Consider the following 7462-nt stretch of genomic DNA (forward strand, 5'->3'; position numbering starts at 1 on the left):
GAGGATTCTAAAAAATTGCAAACAGGCCATAGGCTGTCAAAATCGGATGCGGATTTTCGTGCTGAATTTTTTGATATATTATACGTTTTTTTCCGACATCGTATGCAAAACTTATAGCCGTTTTACATTTTTCCTACACTTTTTGTAAAACATGTCCAAATTTACGTTTTTTAAGAATTTTATTTTTTGAATTTTTTTTCTTTTTCTTTTGTATTTTTGAAAACTGAAATGGCGATAAAGGGGGGGGGGGTAGAGTTTGAAAATTGCCATTTAGTACCGGTTTGTGCCACGAACCGGTAATATAGGTCAAACCCCTTTAGTACCGGTTCGTGGCACGAACCGGTACTAAAGGTTAGCCCTTTAGTACTGGTTTGTGCCATGAACCGGTACTAAAGGTGATTGTGGGGCCCCGGTCTAACGCCAGCCTACCACCACCCCTTTAGTACCGGTTCGTGCCACGAACCGGTACTAAAGGTTCAAAACGAACCGGCATTAATGCATAGCCGTTCGAACCGGCACTAATGGTACCATTAGTACCAGGCCAAAATCGAACCGGGACTAATGTGTCTCACATTAGGCCCTTTTTCTACTAGTGTCCCCCGCTCAACCCCTGCCGTAATGTTTTCGGCCTCAAAACAAACATAGTGCTGCGTTGTTTTTGGGGCTTGATGAAAAATCGAGTGCTGGTTTCTGTAGGTTGGCCCACCCAGCAAATGGGCTGCTGGTCCACCACGACGGACTGGGAGGCTAAAAATACAAGTTGTATGGTGCAGAGGCAAGTAAAAAAACACTATCGAGAGCCATCCACTGAAGAAAAAAAATCGCTCCTGATGTGCTTCTTCAGTCGTGCCGCCGGCCCCCTCTTTAATCCAGTTCTCTCGGGGATCTGATATCATTTTTTCAGAGGGCGAACAAGTATCAGCTAGGTCTAGGTTTTGTATTTTAACATGCATAACCCATGACATACGGAGACAGTGGTTTCAACTTATTTTTTGAGGTCCATACCGGCCTATGGGCTTTTTCTTAAAGATCGGCAGCCCAATGTATATTTTAATAAAATGCAGGTCTCTGTTCTATTTATTTATATATAAGAATAATAATGTTGTGTCCAATTTATGTTTTCCCTTCTAACCACATTAAATATATTTGTATTATTACTATTATCGTATATTTTATAGAGACTTATATGTACATTATAAAAACATCCCACGTGTTATTAACTTAGAAAATTAAATATTTAACGGAAGTTGGCAAGGAAATTCCTGGTTGTTTTTGACTCACACGCAAGGAAAATCCTGGTGATTGCGTACAAAAGCTTGCAAAGATTTTAAGGGCCAATTTAATAATAACGCGCTCATTTTTATTTTGAGCAATAACTCGCTAATTTGTTAATTATATATATATATATATATGTATGTATGTGTATATATATATATATATATATATATATATATATATAATGTGCTTCTCCGGTTTATTCTTTGATATTAATTGGTCATTCTAACATAACATTATATATATAACGAGCCCAGCTAATTTGTGTATTTCAAGGAAATGCAAATGGGATGGGATTTCTTAGAAAATATAAATGGGCCTGATTGACGCGAAATTAATTGTTCACCTAGCCCAGCAAATGGACTGTACATTCTAGAAAATGTGGGTTAAATATATGCCACATTTTTGCAGGCTGACATGTGGGCCAATAGGTCGAAGCCTACGCAGGGCGTTGTCAACTTGGTCAACAAATGATTGTGACATCCATAGCCATTGGATTTATATCCAACGGCCGGCATGCACCTTCAATCTCTCGTCTTCTTCCTCCAGCATCGCCGGGACCGCCTGGTCCGGCCTCCGGCGGCTAGCGGCTCTGCTTAGCACGCATCGCTGCGGAGTGCTACCCCACCGCCGGCCAGGCTATTCCTCCACCCCTTGACACCTCCTGTTATTCTCCATAGACTGCAGCCCCACGCCGCAACAGAACCAGTTATAACCCTTCTCCTCCTCTCAATCTGCGACTCCACTACCGCGTCTTCCCATCTCCGAGTCATTCCCGTCCGGGGCCTCGCCGTCGTCCACCGCCTCGCTGCGCTCGGTGCGGCGTGGTCAACAAACGAGAGTTATCGGAAAAGGACTGTACATGGAGAGCCTGACGACTCGGACCCACGAGGTCCATGGTCGCACGCAAGGAAAGTTCCTCCTTATTAAGCTGAAAAAAAATGTTTCCTCCACCTGACAGCTGGGACCCACCGGCTATATCTTCGCACGGAAGGAAGTGCCTCCTTGTTTTGCGAAAAAAATTATTCATCCCGTTGACAGCTGGGACCCGTCAGATTTGGTGGCTGACTTGTGGGCCTACTAAGCGGACATGTACGCACGGCTTTGTCAACTTAATCAACAAATGATTCTAGCAGCTGGACCGTTGGATGTTAATCAAACAGTCGTGCTCCATCTGCAACCTCTGTTCTTGCTCCTGTCTCCCATGGGCGGCACGGCGGTTGTGCTGCTGCGCACCCGAACCAGTCAAGTTTTCCACTCCTCTCCATCTACGACTCCACTGCCCCGTCTTCCCCATCTCCGGGTCGTTCCAGTCTGGGGCCTCGCCATCATCCACCGGCCTTGGTGCGCTCGGCACGGTGTGGTCAACGTGGTCAACAACTGAGAGTCATCGGAAGATGACTGTACGTGAGAGGCTGACAGTGGGGACGCACCACGCCCATGGATCATGCTTGCAACGAAACGCGGCGTGGTCAACGTGGTCAAGGAACGACTTCCATTGGAAGTATACTGTACGTGGAGAGGCTGACAGCTGGGTCCACGGCCGCAGCAAGGAAGTGCCTCCTTATTACATGGAAAATAATGATTCCTCCACCTGACAGCAGGGACCCACTGGACGGGCCATCGTATTTTGCAAAAAAAAAACGTTTCCCCCTGACTGCTGGGACCCACCTGACGGGCCACCGTATTTCACGAAAAAAATGTTCCCCCCGCTATCAGCTCGTACCCACCGGAAGTGCCTCCTTATTAAGCAGAAAAAATGAATATTCCCCCTGCTAGCTGGGACCCACCTTGGTGGGAGGCTGACTTGTGGGCCCACTAAGTTGACGGGGACGGAGGGCTTTGTCAACTTAGTCAATATGAATGATTCTAGCTGCAGTGACCGTACGATGTCCATCCAATGGCCATCATGCTTCTTCAACCTCTGGTCTTCTTGCTCCAGCCGCCCAAAGCAGCGCCGGTTGTGTCACCTGCTCCTGCCTCTTGTGGTCGGCTGTGATGCCGTGGAGGCCTCACCACCCCCTATTACTCCCGCCGCTGGACAGGCCATCCCTCCACTCACCCACACCCCCTGTTATTTTGCGGCGACGGCAGCCTCACACCGCAGCCGAACGAGTGAACCATCATACTCCTCTACGCGTTGGCATCCACTACCGCGTCTTCCCCGGCTCCGCGTCGTCCCCTTCCTAGGCCTCGCTGTCGTCCATCGCCGTGGTGCTCTCAGCGCGGCGTGGTCAATGTGGTTAATGACCGACTTCCATCAGAAGAGTACTGTGAGAGGCTGACAGTTGGGTCCACGGCAGCTGCAAGGAAGTGCCTCCTTATTACGCACAAAATAATTATTCCTCCACCTGACAACAGGGACCCACCGGACGGGCCACCGTATTTCGCAAAAAAACAACGTTTCCCCCTGACTGCTGGGACCCACCAGCTACACCTTCGCACGGAAGGAAGTGCGTCCGGGCAAAAAAACGATTCGCCCCCCTGACTGCTAGGACCCACCAGCTACATCTTCACACGCAAGGAAGTGCGTCCAAAAAAATGATTCGCCCCCCTGACTGCTGGGACCCACCAGCTACATCTTCGCGCGCAAGGAAGTGCTTGACAGTCGGGACCCACCTGGTCGAAGCCTACATAGCGTTGTCATTCTGGTCGCGAACTTGTACGTACATATATACTGGTCGATGTAGAGGCGCGCACGTGTCGTAGTGGAGGCGCGCATGTGTCGTAGTAGAGGCGCGCACATAGCATGTACACATACGTACAGCGGCCAGTGTGCAAGAAAGAAAATACGGCCACGTATGTGTACATATGGGCGGGGTCTTGAACGCCTACTCGCGCATATGTACGGCTAGGGCTCGTATACATGGCTGGGTCAGAACGGAGAAACAACGTCGTCGTCGTGTTCATGGGGAGCCAACCGAATGGGTGGGAACGGAATGCATCGTCGTGTTCATCGGGGGGGCTTGGACGGAACAGGCGATGGAAACGAGGCCTGGCATACCACAGAACGGAGGAAACGGCCTTGTGTTCGACCGGTCACGTTCGAAACGGGATCCTGTTCATCGGGAGGGGTCTGGCGCACCGCAAAACGGAGGAAATGGACCTCCTACGGTCGAAACAGGGGTCCTGTTGATCGCGAGGGCTGTGGTGTACCGCAAAATGGACAAAACGGACTTGTGTTGGAGCGCTACGGTCGAAACGGGGGTCCTGCTCATCGGGAGGTGTGTGGTGTACCGCAAAACGGGACTCCACGGGATACTGTTCATCTCCACCGTCGACCTCCTCCCGTCTCCACAGGCTACCGTCGACCTCCTCCAGCCTCCACGGGCTCCTGTTCATCCAGCCTCCACGGGCACCCCTCCATCGTCTACTGTTCAACCACCCCTCCACGGGCACCCCTCCTCCGCCTACTATTCATCCAGCCCTCCACGGGGTCCTGTTCATCCAGCCCCAACTGGCTCGATCGATCGGGGTCCTGTTCATCTAGAGGCAACGCCATGGGGTCATGTTCATCCACCCCCACCGCTCACTGTTCATCCAGAGAGGCAGCATCGACCGGCTTCAGTTAGAAGTAGTAGCGAAGGAATCGCTCGATCGGGTTCAGTTAGCAGCCATCGATCGATCGCTTGGGTTCAGTAACGCGTAGCCTGCAGTGCAATCGCTCAGGTTCAGTTAGAGCCCAACGCCTCGCTCGGGTTAAGTTAGAGCCAACGCCTCGCACACACGCGCGTACGTGTACGAGAGAAACGCGCATCGCTCGGCCCCCGACCACCCACCGTAACCGGGAACTCCCCGAAATTTTCCTCGCCCTTGCTTCTACCACGGTTTTTTCTGTCATGTACGGCCCAAAGAATGTCATGCAGCTGCGTCTCCGGCCCGTCCAGGACGAAAAGCCCATTTTTTGTCATGATTTTTTTTCGTAGAAGTAGGAGCCCATCATATCTATGATGATACGGGGTTTTGTCACAATTATCGTCATAGAAGTGTCATAAGTATGACAGAAAAAAAATTCGTTCGGCCCAAAATGTCACGGATGTGTCTTTTTTTGTAGTGGCATCGACGTTATGGGCAACTAGCCAACACTACTCGGCAAGCTGACAAAGCTGAAACCCCACTATATTTGTCCGAAGAAGAAGCTGTTGAGACTAGCAACAAAAACAAGAGGCACAGGAGCAATAGCCCTCATGAAACAAGAAGAGGAATTGTCAGTGTTAAACCGGTCAAGCTCAACATACCTTAATTTGCTGGAGAAGATACTCAACACTGGATACAAACAATTGAACAACACTTTGACACTGCTAGAACACCTCTTGAGCAAAGAGCTGAATTTGATGCCTCTTATCTGGAAGAAACTATAGTCCAATGGTGCAGAGGCACAACCTTTAATGATCAAACTCATACTTGGCACGGATTCTGCAGATATCTAGGAGACAGATTTGCAGAAAGTTCTATTTGTGATAGTGTGAAGAATGTTCATGCCATGCAAATTGGAATAGTGAGAGAGTACATTGAGAAATTTGAAATAGCTCTAAAACTAATGAGAAGGGACAACCACGGATTACATGATCATTATTATAAGAACTGCCATGTTCTGTACTAAAATGTGGTGCCAAGTGCATATCAAAGACCATGCCACCAGAGTCCAATCCAAAGACCAGATCTTTGAGGGCCACCGTCTTCTTGATTGCTTAATCTCAAGGACTAGCCATCAACCATGAGTGATTACCAACACACATAAAGAAGTTGTACATCAATTTGTGATGTGGGTGGGGTGATACTATAGGAGCTATGAGGGCACCGAAGGAAACCTATATGTGTTTTCGCGTGGTATTCTTGTAGGGCATAGGAGAGTTGGACAATTCGATCCACTCATATGCCACTTGTGTGGTGAAATCTAGGGCAATGTCGTCCTGGATGAATCGCACGGAGTTGAAAACAGAGAACCTTAGTGGTCCACTCATCAAGAGTAGCTCTTTGTTCAGTGGTCACTAGTTTCATTGCTCATCTATGGGCTCATCTTCTTTATGTTCCTATGAATCGAATTTCCAATACATCCCATTCCCCCGCTAGATTACGCTCTGTGACAGTTAGTGTCAATCACCCTACTCAAACTTGGTGCTCACTTCTTGCACTTTGCTATCCTATTTCAGCTCCGCTACCAACTAAAGGTGATCCAGCTACATTGGTAATAAGCTAGTTATTTATAGGAGGCCAGCTTGTGACCAAATATCACATGCCAACTATTGTGATCATTTAATTCTACTGAGTGTGGTGTAGTTGTTGAAATTTAGTATCATTGCTTCACCAAACCCAAACTGTTGTAATCGTTTAATTTTAGTATGAGTGGTTTAGTTGTCCACATTTGTAACACTCAAGACATATCCAAATATGAGCAACCCTAAGAGGATTGTTGCTAATAAACCATGACAAAGAAGTTATTTCTAAAGTCAAGGTATTATGTTGTTGTAGTGCAATCCTGCCTGCTTTAGATTTTATCGTGCTACCAATACACCATTACACCCATAAAACAACATTTTATGTGTGTGCATCAGAGGTGACAAGTGCATAAGAAAGACAATGCCACCAAAGTCCATGCCAAAGCTCCGACCTTAGAAGGCCACAATTATCTTGACCGCTACATCGCAATGACAACCACGGGTAACCACCAACACGCCAAAAAAATTGTTGGATCAATTGGAGACAAGGAGATGTGGTTTGGGTGACACCTATCCAGAATTATAGGCCCATTTTGCATCACTATTAATTAGTATAAATTGCTCATTATAAATGATATTTTGCACATTATCACATCTATCTATGTCTTTTTTCTATAAATTTGCATGTTGTACCGTAGGAGGGAATCATGTCAAAAGGCTGCAGGAAAGCGGCAAAACAAGGATTTGCGAGAAAAAAACTCAATTTTTTGAAGACCAAAAAATAATATAAAAATAGTCTGGGAGCTTTCATGTGGGAAGAGAGCCAAGTGTCCCTGGCCCCACAACACGATCCCAGCTTGATGTTGCGTGGGGCCCATAGTGCACCTCCCGGCTGCCTTTTGGCACCCCTGGTCCTATTTACCCCAAAAAAACCTAGACCTATGTTAGATGAGTTTTTTGCCGCCATCCTCAAGGCGGAAACGAGATAGAGCACTTTCTTGCTCCCCGGAGGGCTCTTTCTCCGGGAT

This window comes from Triticum aestivum, chromosome 3B, assembly GCF_018294505.1.
Source record: "Triticum aestivum cultivar Chinese Spring chromosome 3B, IWGSC CS RefSeq v2.1, whole genome shotgun sequence".
Taxonomy (NCBI): Eukaryota; Viridiplantae; Streptophyta; class Magnoliopsida; order Poales; family Poaceae; genus Triticum; species Triticum aestivum.